Source organism: Cebus imitator, unplaced genomic scaffold (genome assembly GCF_001604975.1).
Source record: "Cebus imitator isolate Cc_AM_T3 unplaced genomic scaffold, Cebus_imitator-1.0 Scaffold356, whole genome shotgun sequence".
NCBI classification, from domain to species: Eukaryota; Metazoa; Chordata; class Mammalia; order Primates; family Cebidae; genus Cebus; species Cebus imitator.
In genome coordinates this window covers 1,148,001-1,169,675 of record NW_016107671.1, presented here as the reverse complement: position 1 = coordinate 1,169,675, position 21,675 = coordinate 1,148,001, and the positions used below count along the sequence as shown (strand labels likewise).

At 48.3% G+C, this 21,675-nt stretch overlaps 1 protein-coding gene across 3 annotated transcripts in view; it reads left to right on the top strand.

Moving 5' to 3' along the window:
- SIPA1L3 (signal induced proliferation associated 1 like 3) overlaps window positions 1-21,675 on the top strand; it is a 293,992-nt gene that overhangs the window by 78,332 nt on the left and 193,985 nt on the right. The window contains exon 2 of one of the 3 annotated variants that reach the window (XM_037730739.1): window positions 19,700-19,795. The exons of the other annotated variants lie outside the window; for them this stretch is intronic. The gene's annotated coding sequence lies outside the window, so the exon portion shown is untranslated. The remainder of the gene's footprint in view (window positions 1-19,699; window positions 19,796-21,675) is intronic. 3 annotated transcript variants of the gene reach the window in all.

Below are 21,675 nucleotides of genomic sequence, written 5' to 3'. Positions count from 1 at the left end.
AGTCTTGCTGTGTCGCCCAGGCTGGAGTGCAGTGGCACCATCTTGGCTCACTGCAACCTTTGCCTCCCGGGTTCACGCAATTCTCTGGCCTCAGCCTCCCGAGTAGCTGGGATTACAAACTTGCGCCACCACGCACAGCTAATTTTCATATTTTTTGTAGAGACAGAGTTTCACCATGTTGGCCAGGCTGGTCTCAAACTCCCGACCTCAGGTGATCCACCTGCCTTGGCCTCCCAAAGCACCAGGATTACAGGTGTGAGCCACTGCGCCGGGCCACGTCTGCTTTTTCACTCAGCTCCCAGGTGATGTAGATGATGCTGTTTCCCGAACCACAGCTGTCAGAATCAAGGGCCTAGAAGTCAAGGCTTTTGAGATGTGTAGAATCTGGGATGTGCACTTGGAATCCCAAGCTGCATTTTTATCAGACCCCTGGCTGATTGACTGCCCATTCGGATGTGGGAGCCTCGAGCAGAGTTTGTGAACTCTGACACTGTTGACCTTTGGGGCCAGATCATTCTTGGATGTCAGGATTGTCCTGTGCATTATGGGATATTGAGCAGCATCCCTGACCTCTACCCACTAGATGCCAGTAGCTGCACCCCCAGCTGTGATCATCAAAAGTGTCTACAAATGTCCCTTGGAATAGAGGCAGGGCAAAGTTGTCCCTAGCTGGTCACCAGCGGCCTCGCACCCTCAAACTTCACCATGCCTGGGACTCCCTGAGCCAGCTAGTCACTCACACTGATGCTCAGGCCCCACAGCAGTAGTTAGGGCCCCTTTAGTTTGGGGCAGGGTCCTACCAGGGATACAAGCTCCTGGTGCCTCTCCTGTCTGCTGCACTTTGACAGCCACTGTCGTGGCGCCTTTACTGCTCAGTAAATGGTGGGTGGGGCTGGACTAACAAGTGGGGAAAGGATAATAAACCGAGTTCAGTGTTTGTGTTGGGAGAGTGGAAATCAGAATGAAGTCACCATAAGTTCCCTTTTAAAAACAGTAGAGAAAATTCTAGGCTTGATGGTATTAATCTCTTTTGGAAATTGTCCCCAGTTTACACACTCTTCCTCTTCTCCTACAGTCCCTCTGTCCGTCCTTGGCTCCCGCTAGCCTAAGGCAGCAACCTGTCATCATCCCCTTGCTCCTGCCCCACCAGCCCTGGTCTGTCCTCCACGCTCAGCCAGCTGGGGCCTGTGAACACCTGAGGCCGTGTCCCTCCCCTGCTCAGGACCTCCCTTGGCTGCATCTCACCCAAGAGAAGAGTCAAAGCCAGGTGTCGTGGCTCACACCTGTAATCCCAGCACTTTGGGAGCCAAGGCGGGTGGATCACCTGAGATCGGGAGTTAAAGACCAGCCTGGCCAACATGGTGAAATCCTGTCTCTACTAAAAATATAAAAATTAGCCAGGGCATGGTGGCATGCACCTGTAATCGCAGCTGTTTGGGAGGCTGAAACAGGAGAATCACTTGAACCTGAGAGGCGGAGGTTGCAGTGAGCCAAGATCGTGCCACTTTACTCCAGCCTGGGTGACAGAGCAAGGCTCCATCTCAAAAATAAATAATACATAAATAAAAATTAAAAAGAGAAAAGCCAGTGTCTTCTTTGTGGCCCACTGGGCCTCTGTGTTCTGGCCCTGTCACCTCCCTGTCTTGTCCTCTTGCTTCCTGTCCCGTTGCTCATTGACCTCTTCCCTGCTCCTAGAATGCACCAGGCACATTTGCTCTTCAAGGTCTTTGCGTGGACTGTCCTCCCTACCTCTCCAGACAGTCCTCTGGCTGCTCCTGCACTTCTCTTGGGTTTCTCTGCTTAGAAGTCACTCTCCCAGTGAGGCCTTCTTTATGCCTGACCCCCACACAAAAATGGATTCCATTTGTTTACCCTCTCCCCTCCTCATAGAGTAGAAGCCCCATGAGAGCAGGGACCTTGTCTGCTTTCCCGTGCTTTCCCCAGCACAGCGCCTGCTGTGTAGGAGGCATTGCCTGTATGATTGAGGAGGGAACGAGTGAACTGCTGCTTGAGTGCTTCTTCATGCCTGGCCTTATACCTCCTCCCACAGAACCCTCCTAACTCTGGGGCAGCTCCTAGTCTTTGTTTTGTTTTGAGACTGAGTCTTGCTCTGTTGCAGGCTACAGTGCAGTGGTTCAATCTCGGCTCACTGCAACATCTGCCTCCCAGGTTCAAGCGATTCTCCTGCCTGAGCCTCCCAAGTAGCTTGTGCTACCACGCCCAGTGAATTTTTGCATTTTTAGTAGAGATGGGGTTTCACTATGTTGGCCAAGATGGTCTCCATCTCTTGACCCTGTCATCCGCCCACCTCAGCCTCCCAAAGTGCTGGGATTACAAGCATGAGCCACTGCACCCAGCCTTTTTTTTTTTTTCTTTAAGATAAGGTCTTGCTCTGTCACCTAGGCTGGAGTACAGTGGCGCAGTCATAGCTCACTGCAATGTCAGTTTCCTGAGCTGAAGCCATCCTCCCACTTCAGCCTTCTGACTAGCTGAGACTACAGGTGTGCACCACCATGACTGGCTAATTTTTAAAAAAATATTTAGTAGAGACCGGATCTCACTATGTTGCCTACGCTGGCTTTGAACTCCTGGCCTCAAGCAGTCTTTGTGCCTTGGACTCCCAAAGTACTGGGATTACAGGCATAATCTCACTGCACCACTGCGCCTGGCTCTGCAGTACCTATCTTGAGCTCCGTTTTACAAATGAAGATATGGAGGCTCTGAGTAAGCACCTGCCCAAGGCCTCCTTCTGAATGGGGAATTCCCCAGAACACACATCAGGCCTCCTGCAGCAGGATGAAATTTTTATTTTTGAGACAGAGTCCCACTCTGTCACCCAGGCTGGAGTGCAGTGGCGCAATCTTGGCTCACTGCAACTTCTGCCTCCCAGGTTCAAGCGATTCTCCTGCCTCAGACTCCCGAGTAGCTGGGACTATAGGCATGTGCCCCCATGCCCTCAGCTAGTTTTTGTATTTTTTTTAGTAGAGACGGGGTTTCACCATGTTGGCCAGGATGGTCTCGATCTCTTGACCTCATGATCCACCCGCCTCTGCCTCCCAAAGTGCTGGGAGTACAGGTGTGAGCCACCGCGCCCGGCCAAGATGAATTCTTTAACCCCCTACATAATTTCACTGCTTGTAGGGGTGACACAGCCAGAATGAGCCTTGGCTTCCCATGCACTCATTGTGGGTGCTGGGGCCTGGCTGAGCCAGGCCATTGGAGAATAGAGGATTTGGGGTTCACTGCTGCTTGTTGACGTGGAGCCCCCACCTGGCCTTTTGTTTGGCCTGGTGCTCTCTGTTTGCCGGTGCAGCCCTCATGCCTATTTAGGGTTCCACCTGGCAGAGCCGGGGAGGGCAGCTTCTCTGGTGTTTCCTCTGTGACATTCTGGAGTGGGGTCAGCTCCTGTTTCTGCCCCACAGCCCCATGCCTCTTCTGGGTGCTGAACCACCTTGGAAGAATTCCCAGGTCATTTTATACCCACATCTTGATCTTTGTGACTGGGTGGACCAGATCACCAGCTACTTTGGAGTAAAGACAGAGGCATCTTTTTGGGTCTCTCTTAGGGCTGGCAAGGTGGTGGGTGTTCTTGTTAAAAGATCTAAAAACCTCCATTCATTCATATATTTTGGGGGCCTCTTGCGTGTTAGACGCTACCTTGAACTTATGGGAGGAAAGCAGCCAGTGAGACAGGCAGGGTCGCGAAGTGAACATCTGTGGAACTTTGGCAGAAGCCAGGTCCAATGGGATCTGGAATACCAGCTTTGCCTTCATGGAGCGCTCTGTTCTGGCCGGGCATAGAGACGAGGAATAAATACAACAGTCACATAACTGCAGGTGGATGGTGAGTACAGCGCTTGCTCAGCTAGTCAGCCTGCAGCGTAAACTGCCCCAGTCTGGGCTAATGTGTCCTCTGCTGCCAGCAGCCCAGTGGGGTTTCTTACTGGAATCTGTTTTTTCTTTTCCTTGTAACTGGTGAGTGCTTATAGATTCTTAGAGGACCAGCAGACATCTCCATCCACTCAAGGGGCATGCGTGTGTTTAATTGGACCACTAGTACCAACAGCAGCAGACGTTCAGTGCCAGGCCCTATTCTGAGTGCTTTTTAATCTCCCTAATGACTCAGTGGCACTGATGCTGTTATTAGCCTTCTTTTCCAGATGAGGAAGGTGAGGCAAAGAGAGAGAAGGTAACTTGTCCACTATGTCACAGCTATTAATAGTAAATGGCAGGGGTCAGGCACAGTGGCTTATGCCTGGAATCCCAGCACTTTGGGAGGCTGAGGTGGGTGTATCATTTGAGTCCAGGAGTTGAAGACCAGCATGGCCAACATGGTGAAACCCCATTTCTATTAAAAATAAAAAATTAGCCTGGCATAGTGTTGCATGTCTGTAATCCCAGCTACTTGGGAGGCTGAGGCAGGAGAATCACTTAAACCCAGGAGGCAGAGGTTGCAGTGAGCTGAGATTACATCACTGCAGTGAGCCAGGACTGCATCACTACAGCTCCAGTCTGGGCAACAGAGCAAGACTGTCTCAAAAAAAGAAAAAGAAAATGCTAATTGGCCTTTAAAAAAAGATAGTAAGTTGCAAACCTGGGATTTGAACCCAGGTCATCTGGCTTCCAATTCCACGCTCTTAAGCACTCTGTGGACACATCAGATGGCTACACAGGACCAAACTGGCTGATCTCTCTGGGGATGGGAAGAAGGCCCTGCCAGCATGGAAAGGAGCAGATGTTCCCATTCCTGGTGTTTTGGGAAAAACTACCTTCCCACATGCGCAGTGCAAAGGCCATGGAGGAAAACCTGAAGGCAGGGAGAAAGCTATGTCAGCCACTGTCACCCTGGAAAACCCCAGCCAGGCTTATGCACCCCACCTGCATGTGAATTCAGGAGGCCCATTGTGCAGACAGCTTGGCAGGGACTGTGCAATCATAGTTCCCAGGAATGCAGCAGCTGGGTTCTTTTCTGCCCTGCAATTTGGGAGGCTCCTGTCACTCAAGACAGCCCTGTGATGATGACCTGTTGCACTGATGACCCTTCACCTAATATTTTGGAGCTGGAGACAGATTTCTCTTGGGGGCTTGCTGGGACCACAGTGGAGATTTGGGGCGTTTGGAGTTAGGTGTGAGATCACAGAGCCTTGCAGCTGATGGCTTGGAGTTACACTGCAGGCAGATGTGTCTGGGCTCCACCCTGCACTAGCTGTGACCACTGGCAGGTGACTTCACTTCTTTTTCAAATACTTGCCTCATTGAGTTTGGCCTGGAGGGAGGGAGAAAGGATGGTAATTCACTGAGGTCATCTCATGCAGTGTTCAGTCCACGGCTAAGCATCCTCATGGGAGGCAGTGTCACCATGCGGCTACAGGCAGGGCCTCAGGAACCACTACTTTCAGCTCCAGAGCTTTGGGCAAGTGGCTTTCACCTCCATGTGGGCTGCATTTCTTCATTCTACAGCAAGGGTTATAACAGTCCTGACTTCTTAAGGCTGCGGAGTTCACTGAGTGAGTCAGTACCTGGGGAGTACTTAGCACAGGCCCTGGGACTCCAGGTAAGTAAGCCCCATGACGTGAGCTGTCATGATCATAACGCACAATTAAGCATGTCAGCTTGAGGCCTAGCAACCAGGAGAGGTGGAACTGTACAGAATAATATGATGAATGGGGCTGGATGTGGTGGCTCATGCCTGTAATCCCAGCACTTTGGGAGGCCGAGGCAGGTGGATAGCTTGAGGTCAGGAGTTCGAGACCAGCCTGGCCAACATGGTGGAACCCTATCTCTATTAAAAATACAAAAATTTCCACGCGTGGTGGCATGCACCTATAATCCCAGCTACTTGGGAGACTAAGGCAGGAGAATCACTTGAACCTGGGAGGCAGAGGTTGCTGTGAGCCGAGATTGCGCCACTGCAGTCCAGCCTGGGCAACAAAGCAAGACCCTGTCTCAAAAAAAAAAAGTTTTGAATGGGATGGTTCTAGAAAATTCCACATTGGCCAGCCACTCTTCTTTGGCCTTAAAAAGTGGTGACATGAGTCTCCATGAGTTTTTTCTGGGCCTGTTTTCATCCTTTTAGAGGAAAGCGGCCTTTCTGGACTGAAGAACGTGAGCTAAAGGGGGACAGCAAGGAAGCTGGGAGTGGAGGTCCTCCAGGGCTTCAGGGAGGCTCCATTCAGATTGCCCACGTGCGGGCTCTGTGGTCAGTTGTGCTGGGCGAGTGTGAGTGTGGGAAGTCGGCTGATCTGGGTCTCTGGTGCTCCCGGCTGTGTGACCCTGGAAGGATCCTCAGACTCGCTGGGTCAGTGTCAGGCATGGCACTAAGCACAGAGGTTGTGCCTGGTCACTGTTGGTTGTTCTGGTGGCAGCATCCCTACGGTCAGTCAGCTGGATTCAAACCCTGGCTGTGTCAGATCTGAGTTATGAGACCTTGAATGAGTGACAGCCCCCTGACCCTCAGTTTCCTCATCTGTGAATTGGGGATGACACCCACTTCACATGGGGCTGTGGGGATCACGAGGTGATCTATATGAAGCTTTAAAGCAGCTCCTGGCACAGAGAAAGTTCTTAGTGCATGTTGGCTGTTTTTAATGCTATTATTTATTTTTTTTAAGGTGGAATTTTACTCGTTGCCCAGGCTGGAGTGTAGTGGTGCGATCTCAGCTCACTGCAACCTCCCCCTCCCAGGTTCAGTCGATTCTCCTGCCTCAGCCTCCCGAGTAGCTGTAATTACAGGCACGCACTGCCACACCCGGCTAATTTTTTGTATTTTTAGTAGAGACGGTTTCACTGTGTTGGCCAGGTTATTATTATTAAACCATCCTAGGAAGCATCATAAGTGGAAAGTGTAAACCATGCATACATTCCAGGATCAGAGCCCTAACAAGGGAGTCTGTGGAGAGCTCCTCCTCTGGAGGGCTTGTTCAGAGCTAGCATCTGAACCTTTGTGTTTCCAGAATGTATGTGAGAGAGCGTGCAAAGGAGTGGATAGGAGCGCATTGACCGGGTGTGATGTTGTCTTGCCACCCGACAAGTTTCCCAAGGTCAGAGGATTCCACCAGATTGTTCAAGGTGCTGTGTGAATAAACACTTTAAGCGTTTTAATAGCTGTACTTTTATTTGAATGCATAGCAGGAAAATTGTTATTTTCATTTTTTTTAGAAATGGGTCTTGCTCCATTGCCTGGAATGGAGTGCAGTTGTGCGATCATAGCTCACTGCAGGCAGGAATTCCTAGGCTCAAGCAGTCCTATTTCGGCCTTCCAAGAAGCTGGGACCACAAGTGTGCACCACCACACCTGTCTAAGCTTTTTTTTAAATTTTTTATAGAGGTGGACGTCTTGCTATGTTGCCTGGACTGGTATTGAACTCCTGGCCTCAAATGACCCTCCCACCTTGGCCTCCGAAAGTGGGAGTCTATAGGAGGGGAGCTTCAGACACAATTCGAGTATGGGGCTCACACATGCCACTGTGGCTCTCCTTGGCTTCGCTGTGCCAGCAGGCTGGACTTGGGTACAGATCCTCCTGTTTTATCAACTCAGTGGAAAGAGGATTTATAGTCTTCAGTGGTTTGTTTTGTTCTGAGACCGGATTTAGCTCTGTCACCCAGCCTGGGGTGAAGGGCATTGATCATAGTTCACTATAACTTTGAACTCCTGGCCTCAAACAATCTTCCCACCTCAGCCTCCAAGTAACTAGGACTACAGGCGTGCACCACCATGCCTGTCTAATTTTTAAATTTTTTGGGTGTGTATGTGTATAGAGATGAGGTCTCACTGCATTGCCAGAGTTGGTCTCAAACTCCTGGCCTCAAGAGATCCTCCTGCCTTGGCCAACCAAAGTGCTGGGATTGCAAGCGTGAGCCACTACACCCAGCCAGTATTTATTTATTTAGAGATGGTCTTGCTCTGTTATCCAGGCTGGAGTGTAGTGGTTTGATCACAGCTCACTGCAGCCTTAACCTCCTGGGCACGAATGATCCTTCCTCCTCAGCCTCCCAAGTAGCTGAAATTACAGATGGGAGCCCAGCCTTTGTTTTTTTTAATTGATAAGTAAACATTACATATATTTATGGTGTACAACATGCTGTTTTGATATATGTGTACCTTTTAGAATGTCTGGGTCAAGCCATTTAACATAATGCATTACCTCACTTATTTTTTTTTGTAGTGAGAACACCTAAAGTCTACTCTCTCAGCAATTTTGGATTATGCAATGTATTGTTAGTAATTGTTGCTACCATGATGAACAGTAGCTCTTTTGAGCTTATTTCTCCTAACCGAAACTTTATGTACTTTGACCAACATCTCCACAATCCTCCACCGCCATCCTTGCAGTGCAGCAGAGTCCAACAGAGTCTTGTTCTGTGGCCCAGGCTGGAATGCACTTGTCCCATCTCAGCTCATTACACCCTCTGCCTCCCGAATTCAAGCAATTCTCTCTGCTTCAGCCTCCCAATTACCTGGAATTACAGACACCTGCAACCACGCCCGGCTAGTTTTTGTATTTTTAGTAGAGATGGGATTTCACCATGTTGGTGAGGCTGGTCTGAAACTCCTGACCTCAAGTGATCTGACTGCCTCAGCCTCCCAAAATGCTGGGATTACAGGCATGAGCCACTGCACCTGGCCAATCCTCAGTATTTTTATACCAGCCCCAGAGAATATTCCAATTGCATCGTATGCCTATCCAAGAAGGTGGTATTTTAGAGTAAGTGGGGGAAGATGAGGCAGGGATACTAGATATACAACATAATATCCACAAGTATATGTACAACTTTTAATAGATACCATCATCTTCTGTGCTTTAGTTTTCTTGTCTGAAAAGTGGGACTAATGTAATCATCCCTGCCCCATACATAGGGTTTGGGAAGATTCCACATGGTAGGCATTCACCAGTACTGTTAGAGAATGCTCTTTGGGCTAGGTGTAGTGGCTCATACCTATAATCCCAGCACTTTGGGAGGCTGAGGCAGGAGGATCACTTGACGTCACAAGTTTGAGACCAGCCTGGACAACATGGTGAAACCCAGTCTCTACTAAAAATACAAAAATTAGCCAGGCATGGTGGCACATGCCTGTAATCCCAGCTACTTGGGAGGCTGAGGCATGAGAATTGCTTGAACCCGGGAGACGGAGGTTACAGTGAGCTGAGATTGCGCCGCTGCACTCCAGCCTGGAAAACAGAGTGAGGCTCTATCTCAAAGAAAAAGAGAGAGTGGTCTTTGGAACCTAGAGTACTGGTCTCCCAATTGGTAGAAGGCCCCAAATGGCACCTTGCCAGGATCTTGTGTTGCCATTTAAACCTGGACTCCTTGGATTCAAATCCCAGCTGTGGCTTGTAAGAGTTGGATAACCCTGAGCAAGTGGCTTTACCTCTCTGTGCCTTAGTTTCCACATCTGTACCAGAGAGAAGAATGCTTAGGGCACTGCCAGGCACATGGTAGACATCAGTAAGTATTTTTGTGATGAGTGCATGAATGGAAGAGCTGAGTCAGAAGCGACTCACGGTTTATTAAACCTTTTTGGATTTGTATTGCCAAGAGTCACTCCAGAAAGGCATTACTCTATTACTGCAGGCTGAGATGACCCATTTCCTTGTTCCTCTGCCAGTCCTGTGTCTTATCTTCTAGGAAAGAATTCATAATAATTTTTTCCAGGAGCATGTGGTGGGACATAGTAATTTTGATCAGTAATGGAACCAGCCTGATATTATGGACATGTAGGAAAATGTCCATGTTTTTCAGAGCTGCAAATGGAAATGCATAAAGTGGAAATGAGATGATATCTGGTATTTGCTTTAAAATGCTTCATGATTTTTGGGTACATGAGAGTTTGTTTCACCTTGCTCCCTACTGTTTTAGCAATTTTTTTTTTTTTTTTTTAGACTGAGTCTAGCTCTGTCTCCAGGCTGGAGTGCAGTGGTGGGATCTCTGCTCACTGCAACCTCCACCTTTCCAGTTTCAAGCGATTCTCCTGCCTTAACCTACTGAGTAGCTGGGACTACAGGCACATGCCACCATGCCTAGCTAATTTTTGTATTTTTAGTAGAGACAGGGTTTCACCATGTTGTTTGGTCTCAATCTCTTGACCTCGTGATCCACCTGCCTCAGTGCGTGAATCACCATGCCCAGCCTTTTTTTTTTTTTTTTAAGTATGTTAACAGAACAAGAACCAGCCCTCTCTCTCTCTCTCTCTCTCACACACACACACACGCACACACACACACATTGTGTGACTGAAAAGCACTGCAATCCTGCTGCCCACAGGCAGTTGGGAAGGTCCCTAGCCAGGGTAGTCAGGGTAGTGATGGGTAAATGACCACCTTCAAACTCTCCATTCACCCCGTCATTTGCTCCAGTGATCCCCTTTGTGGGGAGACCTTTTCTGGTTCAGCAGCTGGACAGATAGTGGATTTCAGGCCAAAGCATCAATTTCTCATCTCTTTTCTTCTTCTGAGGAGGAGACCAAACCCCCCAGTGATTGACACCTGGGATCCCTCTCGCTGGTGGGCCTGGTTTTACCGTAGGGTGGAGGGAGCCTCAAGCTGCTCTTCTCCGGGACCTGTGTAATGACAGCAAAAATATAGCTGGCCAAAATTAGCCAGGCGTGCTGGCCAGCACCTGTAATCCCAGCTATTCAGGAGGTTGAGGCAGGGGAATTGCTTGAACCAGGGAGGTGGAGGTTGCAGTGAGCTGAGATCGCGCCACTGCACTCCAGCCTGGGAAACAGAGGAGATTGTGTCTCAAAAAGGAAAAAAAAAAAAAAAAAAAGTAACTGGCCAGTCTTCCACAGTGACTAAATATTAACTCCAGGCCCGCTCCTGGACACACATGAGTAGTCCTTGCCCATCCTTGTTAAACAGGCGGCCGCCCCCAGCCTTCTCTCCATTTGCACATGGAAGTGGGTGGTGGGCTGAGTTTTCCAGTGCTCGACCTGCTCTCCATTCCGCTGCCTGTGGACGTCAGGGAGTGGCCTCTGCAGTCCATCTGGCACTGGGTGGGTCTCGGTCCAGGCGGGCGATCCACCCAGATACTGACCCCTGGTTGCTCCAGAAAGGTCATCGTTTAAGAATGTTTCTTGGGTAGCCCAGTGGGAGACCCACATGTGCGTGTGGTCAGCTGTAGCTTCCGGCTGTCTCACTTCTGCTGAATTCCAGTAATTTCTCATTTCCTTTAGGAAGCAGGATGAGTCTGGAGAGAAGTATGAAAAATCATGACAAACCTGGTGATAGGGACACTGGGAACTTAGCCCTGAATGAAGCTTATACTTGGTCATGACTGCCAGGGTCTTAAGCAGTGTGGACCAGGGGAAAGAAGGTACCTGGGGCCAGATGTCCTTGGATTCAAATCCCGCCCCCCCCCCCACTTAATGGCCATGTGACCTTGAGAAAGTTGCTTAACTTCTCTGTGCCTCAGTTTCCTCATCTGTAAAATGATAGTACCTGCCTCATAGGATTTAAGGATTAAATTAGACACCATTTTTTAAAGTGTTTGAAACTGCCTCTTCTGTAGTTGTTCCTCAATTAGTAGTGGCTATGACACTATTACTGTATCCTGTTGTAATGGGCAAGCACAGTTAGGATTAAGAATCTTGGTCAGCTGGGCACAATGGCTCACGCCTGTAATCCCAGCACTTTGGGAGGCCAAGACGGGTGGATCACCTGAGGTCAGGAGTTCGACACCAACCTGGACAAAATGGTGAAATCTGTATCTACTAAAAATATAAAAAATTAGCTGGGCAGGGTGGTGGGTGCCTGTAATCCCAGCTACTCTGGAGGCTGATGCAGGAGAATCGCTTGAACCGAGGAGTCAGAGGTTTCAGTGAGCCGAGAGCACCCCATTGTACTCCAACCTGGGCAACAGAGTGAGCAGATAGACTCTATCTTAAAAAAAAAAAGGAAAGAAAAGAAAAACCATTGGTCTATAAATAGTGGTTCAGATGGAAGCAGAAATTGGAGGAGAGGAAGAGGGAAGCACGTTTTTCCCCATCAGTCCATGGTTTGAAGAAATAGGCTTAATTTCACCATTGAAAAATATTATTTTTCACTCGATGTTCAAAATCTCCTAGGAAAGCAGGGGCAAAAGACTTTTTTTTTCTTCTTTTCTCATGCTTGGGCATGCAAAAGACTTTAAAGGGGGAAAATGTCTCTTTTCTACTTCTCTGTATACACACATGCTGGAGAAAAAAAAGAGACTGGAAGGAAATGAATCAACATCTTCACAGTGGTTACCCTTTGGTGGGGAGAGTATGGGTAACTTTATAGTCTTCTTTGTACATTTATGTTCCAAGTTTTTTGGAACATAAATGTATGTGTATATCTATATTTATAAAATATATACTACTTTCATAAACAGGAAAAATGTTAAAAAGTTAAGAAATCACGGGAGCTTGGCTTCTGGGGAGGTTGAGTGGAGTTAAGAATAAAGCTCTCTGCTTAATGTTTGAGTGTCCAAAGAAGTTTGCACCCCAACCTTCCTCAAGGTGTACTAGAGGCCTATAACATTTCTACTCAGAAAGTTCTTGATATCAAAGATGATCCCTCAACCTCCATTCCTCCACCTGCCCAATCTTGTTCTAGATATTCATGTTCTCTCCCATCTTTCTCTTGAGATGAGAGAACTCTAATTCATTTGTAGTTCTTCTGATCTTGAGAAAGAACCAGATTTTTAAAAACTTAAAAAAAATTTTTTGAAACAGGGTCTTGCCCTGTCTCCCAGGCTGGAGTGCAGTGGGGCAATCGTAGCTCACTTCAGCCTCAACCTCTTAGCAAAGGTGATCCTCCTGCCTCAGCCTCCCAAATAGTTATGACCACAGGCATGCCCCACCACGCCTGGCTAATGTATTTTATTATTCACAGAGACTGGGTCTTGCTGTGTTGCTCAGGATGGTCTCAAACTCCTGGGCTCAAGCAATCCTGCCACCTCAGCCTCCCAAAATGCTGAGATCACAGGTGTGAGCCACCGTGCCTGGCCCTGCAGTTTTTTTAGTACTTTTTAATTATGATAAAATATACATAACATGAAATTTACCATTTAACCATTTAAAAGTTTTATTGTGGCACGATATGGGTAACATAAATTTTTTTCTTTTTTATTTTTTTGAGACAGAGTCTCGCTCTGTCACCCAGGTTGGAGTGCAGTGGCATGGTCTCGGCTCACTGCAACCTCCGCCTCCTGGGTTCAAGCTTCTTCTGCCTTAGCCTCCCAAGTAGCTGGGACTATAGGCGCCTGCCATCATACCTGGCTAATTTTTGTATTTCTAGTACAGGCAGGGTTTTACCATATTGGCCAGGATGGTCTTGAACTCCTGATCTCGTGATCCACCTGCCTTGATCCCCCAAAGTGCTGGGATTACAGGCGGGAGCCACCATGCCTGGCCATTTTTTTCTATTTTATAATTAGCTCTAGCTTGATTGTGGTGATTCTATCATAATGTATACGTATATACAAGTTGCATACTTTAAGTATAAATAGGTTTTTTTTGTTTTTTTTTTGAGACAGAATCTTACTCTTGTTGCCCAGGCTGGAGTGCAGTGGTGCGATATCTTGGCTCACTGCAACCTCTGCCTCCTGGTTACAAGTGATTCTCCTGCTTCAGCCTCCCAAGTAGCTGGGATTACAGGCATGTGCGACCACGCCCAGTTAATTTTTTATATTTTTAGTAGTGATAGGGTTTCACTATGTTGGCCAGGCTGGTCTCGAACTCCTGACCTCAGGCGATCTACCCGTCTTAGCCTCCCAAAGTGCTGGGATTACAGGAGTGAGCCACCACGCCCGGCCTAAACAGTTTTTGTCAGGAAACTGTAAAAGGAAACTGTAAAAAAGAAAATACACACAGCTGATTTGGTAATCTAGACGTCAGGTGTTTAATTTTCTCATATTATGACCAGTTGTTTACTAATAAATACACCTACCAAAAAAAATGTACCTTAAGTGTGCAGTTCAGTGGCATTCAGTACATTCACATGGTTGTGCAGCTGTCATCATCCATCCATGCACAGAACATTTTTCATCTTGCAAACTGAAACTCTGTATTTGAAAAACAATATTCTCCATCCCCAAACCCCCAGTCCTTGGCAGCCACCTTTCTATTTTCCGTCTCCATGAGATTGACGGCTGTCTCTCCTGTGAGTGGAATCCAGTATTTGTCCTTTTGTGACTGTCATATTTCACTTAGTATGTCTTTAAGGTTCATTCATGTTGTATGTATCAGAACTTCCTTCCTTTTGAAGGCTAAATAATATTTCAGTTCATAGTTAAGGCTAAATAATAATGATATGTATGTGACATTTTGCTTATCTGTTTGTTGATGGACACTTGTGATGCTTCCACCTTTTGGTTATAGTGAATAATGCTGCTGTTACATTGGTGTACTGGTGGGGCACGGTGGCTCACGTCTGTAATTCCAGCACTTTGGGAGGCCAAGGCAGGCAGATCACTTGAAGCCAGGAGTTTGAGACCAGCATGATCAGCCTGGTGAAACCCGATCTCTACTAAAAATACAAAAAAATTCGCCGAGTGTGGAGGCATACCCCTGTAGTCCCAGCTGCTTAGGAAGCTGAGGCATGAGAATTGCTTGAACCCAGGAGGTGGAGGTTGCAGTGAGCCGAGATCATACACTCCAGCCTAGGTGACAGAGTGAGACTACATCTGAAAAAATAAAATAAAACTAAAACAGGAGAGTTTATGGTAAACATTGACTGAAGACCCTACTCTGGGCCAGGCACCAATAAGCAAGGCAGGCACAGCTCCTCCCTGGTGGAGGAGCCAGGGAGAAAACACAAGAACCACATAGCCATATGAATAAGTCATGTGTTCTGAGTGCTCTGCAGAAGAATGGGATTTTTTGAGCTGTAGTACAGGGGGATTATTCACAGAGGCTCCCCAAGGAAGTATAGTTTAAGTGTCATATTCTGGGTGCAAATGGAAAACATGAATTTGGTGTACATCTCTCGATAAGCCCCGCTTCTGAATGATTCCAGCTGTGGGCGGGGATCCCCAGATGGGCGTTGCTATGGAAGCATCTTGCACTTCTCACTTCCTGACTGGAGTTTATTTCCGAGTTTCCCGTGCCACTGCCAGTTCCCAGCTGTAAATACAGACGTGGCGGGGTCCCTTGTTCCTGCAGCCTCATAGCTGTCCAGAGAGCGGATGTGGCTGGAATCCAGCCCGGGAGCCTCCTCGCTGTGGAACCTGCCGTGTCACCGTTTCTCCTCCATCTCGGCTCTTTCCTTTGTCCTCTCTCGAGACTGTGCCAGCGTGCCCCAGCCTGTGTTTTGAAACTTTAGACCCCAGCTTGTATCTGATGGAGAAATGAGCTCATGAGGGCTTCCTCCACCAGCCAGCTACCGGAGAAGTTGAGTCAAATCTCTTTCATTTCAGATCCACCCCCCATCCCTACTCCCAGGCCAGATTTGCTACCCTTCTGACAGAAACTGGGCTAGCTGTTCTCTGGGACTGTTTGTGAAGAAGGGACTTGCTAATCTGAACAAAGGGACCACAAACAAGATGGGGGGAGGGGTGTGGCTGATTGCTCCCTGGGATTGGGACTTTTTAGCCACCCTTCAGTACTTTCGAATAATAATTGCTAACGTGCTGAGAATTTACAATGTGCTAGACAGTCTTTAAATCATTTTTAATCCATTTAACAGCTCAATCAAGTGTATATAATTATCCCCATTCTAGAGGGGGAGGGGTGGACAAGTTGAGTCATTGGCCAAATTCCTATATTGCAGCAATTTAGGCAAAAAGTGAGCATTTAACCAGAGGCTGCTGGGGCAGCCCAGAGACCTGAAGCAAAGCCTCATGACCAGTCAGTTCCTTGGTTGCAAGTAGCAGAAACACCAACTCAAACAGACATAAATTTTAGGGGAAAGGATTGGCTCCTTCCACTGGAAAGCCCAGAGGTGGGGCAGATGTCTGGGCTCGCTGGTCCAGGAGCCTGGGGCTATTGCCAGTGACCCATTTTCTTTCTGTCTCTTGATTGTTCCCTCTGATGTCAGTGTCATCCTCAAACCTGGTTCCCCTGAAAGTTGGACACCAGCTGCCAGCACCTGTTCAGGCCTGTGTCCTTATCCCTGTCTTGAGTGTTAGAGAGGGTGTCTATCCCCTAACCATCATGCAAAACCTCAGAGTTCCTCTCTTATTGGACCTAGCACTAGTCATGTGATCTTCCCCAAACCAATCACTAATAATAGGGGTGAGCTCACACTAGCAGGCTAGTTGCAAAACCTCCCATAAGGGAAGAGGAGGCTGGGTGCTGGGATTGGAATATCCAGGACACGCATGCCACTGTATCTGCATTCTCTTCCTCACTTGTTCACTCCCTACCTTTAGATCTGCATTATTCATTCTCTAATATTCAGTTTCTCTTTCTCCTTTTTCTTCTACTAGACGGGAAGCCTGGACATCACAGACTGCTGAGCAGTATACCTTGCAGTACAAGCCCCCCAAAGACAGTCACCCCACCCCATGTTCTCTCAGCCCAAGTCCAAAACAACCCTAGGAGGGGAGGATGTCTCCTCTGGACTAACCGGGGCCAAGGAAGGGGTTCTTGTGACAGGCTTAGCTGGGTCAGGTGCCCCCCACCCACTCCCAGCCAATCAGCTACAGGCAGGGATGAGGTCATTGCCCCCCTGTTCCTTGCCACGTGCCTACTGTAACATCTTCCTAGGACCTCTAAACTGCCATCATTTAAGCAGGATGCCAACGGACAGCAGTTGGGCTACACTTCTTGACCATAGTGATACTGAAATCTCACTGCAGCTCCTTATAGGATGGCCAGCTCTTCATTGTGGCCCCCCAGACCCTGTGTGCTCTGGCCCTGCCTGCTGCCCTCCCTTACCTCATCCTGCAGATCCCTGTGCCCTGCCGGGCTTGTGCTCCTTGAATGCACGATGTCTGCTCCTTGCCCCTTGAAGGCACGATGTCTGTTCCTTGCTCCTGGGCTGCTTTCTTGGCTCTCCTGCCATGCTCCCGCTACCCCACCTCTTGTGGCCTGGCTGATGCCGACTCCTCTTTCAGGTGTCTGATTCAACACACTCCCAAGGGCCTGCTCCGAAGCCCACCCCACCCTTCTTTCCTGAGCTACTCAGCTGACCTGATCAGAACATCCCCCTCCCTTTAATGTCAGCTCCATAAAGGCAGGAACCAAGTCTGTTTTGTTAAAGGTATGGCCCTTTCCACCAAATATGCACCTTACTAAACGTTGCTAAGGGAATGAATGAAGTGATAGTAGTAACATAAGGAGAAAAGGAAAATGGAGCACAGTGACTTGTCTGAATCACTCAGCTAGGAATCCTGGCACTGTGCAAGGCTGAGGTAGGCAGACTGCTTCAGGCCAGGACTTCGAGACCAGCCCAGACAACATGCTGAAACTCCATCTCTACAAACAATACAAAAACTAGCCAGGCATTGTGGTCCACACCTGTGGTCCCAACTACTTAGGAGGCTGAGGTGGGATGATTGTTTAAGCCTGGGAGGTTGAGCTATGATCCCGCCACTGCACTCCAGCCTGGGCGACAGTGAGATGTTGTCTAAAAGAAAAAAAAAAGCACCCAAATAAACAGGCAGTGAATGGTGGAGGAAAAAAACTGGGTGCCAAGTCATGTAACTAGTTGGGGAGGTGATGCTGAGGCTGAGAGCATCAGTAGGAGTTTGCCAGTCTAAGGGAGTGGTGGTGGCAGGGGTGAGTCCAGGGTAGGGGTGGGGACTGAATATATAAAAAGACCCTGAGGTGGGTAGAGCCAGTCTGGAAGAACTGAAAGGCCCAGACATGAAGCAGCGTGAGTGAGAAGGGAGTGGAGCCGTAGAAGGTGCAGGAAGCAGACAGAGCCAATCATACTTGACCTTGCAGGCTTTGCAGGGTGTGGGGCCTCACGGCTTTTACAGTATAGAGAGTGGGGTGCATAAGAGAGGGGAGAGGGCAAGAAAGGTAGGAGGGCTTTGAATATTGGCATGAGAATACTGTCCAGGGAGATGACAGTCCCCCACACTGACATGGGCGGCATCCGTAGAAACAGGAAGTGCCTCTCAGACACATGGAAAGATACCTGACTCTGGGCATAGTAAGAGAAATGCCAATTAAAATCATGCTGAGATACTACTTTGCACTTCTCGGAAGGGCATGTGCACATGCTGTGGGCTGTGATGCAAGGGTGTGGGGGGCCAGGCAGGCTTCTCTGGAGCTAGTGGGAGGGAAAGCAGAACTGTCACTTTGGAGGGGACTCTGGCCATTCCTTTGAGTCTGAGCCGGCACACACCCATCCTTCGCCCCAGCAGCTCCACTTCTAGGAAGCTTCACCTACAGATGTTCCCAAGTGTGAGGCATGATCTTTGTTCAAAGTTGTTCATTACAGCAGTGCTTTTCAGAGCAGTAGAGGGGAAATGGCTTGTATGTGCCTTAATAGGGCACTAGAGAAATCGGCTGGGTTTGTCTGTGCAGTGGAATACCTTGCAGCTGGGAAGGTAGAGTAAGGCCCTGATAGGAGGGGCCTTCCGTGTCTGGTGTGTGCTGCTAAGCCAGAAAATGAAAAGAACATGGTGGCTCACGCCTGTAATCCCAGAATTTTGGGAGACCAAGGCAGGCAGATCATTTGAGGTCAGGAGTTCAAGACCAGCTTGGCCAACATGGTGAAACCCCATCTCTACTAAAAATACAAAAATTAGCTGGGCGTGGTGGTGTGCACCTGTAATCCCAGCTACTCTGGAGGCTGAGGCAGGAGAATTGCTTGAACTTGGGAGGCGGAGATTGCTGTGAGCCAAGATCACACCATTGCACTCCAGCACGGTGCAACAGAGCAAGACTCTATCTCAAAAAACGAAAAAACAAATCATGTATTTGTAATTCTCAGGGGTCACATTTTGGAAAATGTGGAGAGAGTACAGGTTTTGTGAGGATTCTAGTGCAAGCCCTGGAGCTCTCTTTATTATTATTAATTATTATTGTTATTAATTATTCTTCTGCCTTTGTTTTTTGCTTAACAAGCATACCCTGAGAGAGCACTCCTGTTTTTGTTTGTTTGTCTTGAGACAGAGCTCACCCTGTTGCCCAGGCTGGAGTGCAGTGGCATGATCTTGGCTTATTGTAACCTCTGCCTCCCAGGTTCAAGCGATTCTCCCTTCTCAGGCTCCTGAGTAGCTGGGATTAGAGTGTGCTAATTTTCTGTATTTTTAGTAAAGACAGGTTTCATCACGTTGATCAGGCTAGTCTCAAACTCCTGACCTCGTGATCTGCCTGCCTCAGCCTCCCAAAGTGCTGGGATTACAGGCGTGAGCTGAGATAGCACTCTTAACTGTCAAATTAGATCACCTTAGTTTCCTATAGCAGGCACTGTGTTCTTGGCTATATGTGTGTAAGTATCTTTGCGTGTGTGCATGCATGATTTACTTTATTGAGGTATCTGCGACACCACCTCCCAAAGGCCTTCCTCAGCATCCTGTCTAAAATGGCCCTCCCTGACTCTGTCTTCTGCTTTATTTTTCTTCCTGGCATTTATCATGGTCTGATGTTATGTATTTGTTTGCTTTCTACACCATCCTCCTTGGAATGTGAGCTCTGCAAAGGCAGGGATTTTTGTCTGATTTGTTTCTTTCTGTATCCCCAGCATCTAGAGCAGTGCATGGCCCGTAGCAGTTGCTTAATGAGTGCATGCGGAATGAAAGTGAGTGAGTCTGAAGAGTGAATGTTATCCTCCTGTTACAGATGTAGACCTCAGGACCCCAGACGCCTGGCCCTCCTTTCATGGACTCTAAGAAATGAAGAACTGCAAGGCCCACTGCTGTTCTGATTGGGGAAGAGGTGAGAAATCACCCTTTTAAGCTGCCTTTTAAGCTGTTAAAATTCTCCCCCCGTCCCCCCAATTTTTTTTTTTTTTTGAGACAGAGTCTTGCTCTGTCTCCAGGCTGGAGTGCAGTGGCACAATCTCGGCTTACTGCAACATCCAACTCTCAGGTTAAAGCTATTCTCCTGCCTCAGCCTCCCAAGTAGTTGGGATTACAGGCACGGGCCACCATGCCCAGGTAATTTTTGTATTGTTAGTAGAGACAGGGTTTCACCATGTTGGCCAGGATGGTCTCAATCTCCCGACCTTGTCCTCGGCCTCCCCACATGCTGGGATTACAAGCGTGAGCCACTGTGCCTGGCCCAAACTCTCACTTTACCCCTCTTCCTTTTTCATTCTTTCTTTTTTTTTTTTTCTTTAGACACGGAAGTACAGTGAGGGGATCATAGCTCACTGCAGCCTTGAATTCCTGGGCCCAAGCAATGCTTCTGCCTTAGCCTCCTGAGTAGCTGTGACTACAGGTGCATGCCACCATACCTAGCTAATTTCTAAAATTTTTTTGGTAGAGACAGGGTCTCCCTATCTTGCCCAGCTGGTCTTGAACTCCTGGCCTCAAACAGTCTTCCCAGTTCAGCCTCCCAAAGTGCTGAGATTACAGGCATGAGCCACCATGCCTGCCACGTTCCTTTTTCAAAGAGATACTAGCTAGGTCTCTTCTGCTGGGCTCTGCCTGTGAAGCACTGAGGAGGTTGCCTGCTCCACACGTTTCTCCAGCTGTCTGGGATCCGTCTGTCCTTGCTTGGGTGACTTGTTCTGGACTGTTACTCCATGGAGAATAGGTAGAGAGAGAAGGAAACTTCCAGCGTGAAGGCACTCTCCGTTGGAGGGACCTATCACTTAGGCTGTGTGTTGAGTCCAGTTTGCCCAAGAGACCTTCTCAGACATGAGGAGCTGAGAATGTCGTTTATTTCTTCAGTATTTCGGTTGTAATAACAGCTTTGCCCATGTGCTTTTAGGGTCCTTCTGTGCCAGTCACTTTGCCAACTGCTCGATTGCTTTTACCTCATTTAACCCTCCCAACAGCCCTGTTGAGGGTGGATATTACTACTCCCACCATGTTACTGATGAGGAAGCTCGGTATATTCAGAATGGGCTAGTACCCAGTCACAGGTCCCACGCTGCTAAGCCGCAGAGCGGTGATCTGATCCCGGCTCTAGCTCACCACCAAGATGGCGCCCCCTGGCCACACTGCTTCCCCACCTGCTTTGGGGACTTTCCCAGTAGCCAGGAGGACAGGGTCTGGTTTTCTATGACAGCATGATATGGATGGTTAATCATGTCGCAAAGCCCTGCTGTCCAGCATGAGGCTTTGGTGGGTTGGAGTAAGGCGAGTGGAGAGCCTTCTGCTTGTTTATTTTTCATAGTCGTTTGCCACACAAGAGATCAAACTTCTGTTTCCTGTTGAGATTGGTTTCCATCTCTCTCCGTTCATCTCTGACACTCCCCATCTCTCGTAATTATGTCTTATACTGACGTCTATAACCCTGCTCAGCCCTCTCCCTCCAGACGCCCTCGCAGCAGCAGCTGCCCTTGGTAGAGCTGTTAAGAACACAGCCCTGTAATATCAGCACTTGAGGAAGCTGAGGCAGGAGGATTGCTTAAGCCCAGGAGCTTGAGACCAGCCTGGGCAATATAATGAGACTGTCTCTACTGAACATAAAAAATTGAAAAATGAGCTAAGCATGATGGCTCATGCTTATAACCCCAGCACTTTAGGAGGCTGAAGTGGGAGGATCACTGTAGCCCAGGAGTTCGAGGCTCCAGTGAGCTAAAATTAAGTCACTACACTCCAACCAAGGTGACACAGTGAGAACCTCTGTTTTTTTTTTTTTTTTTT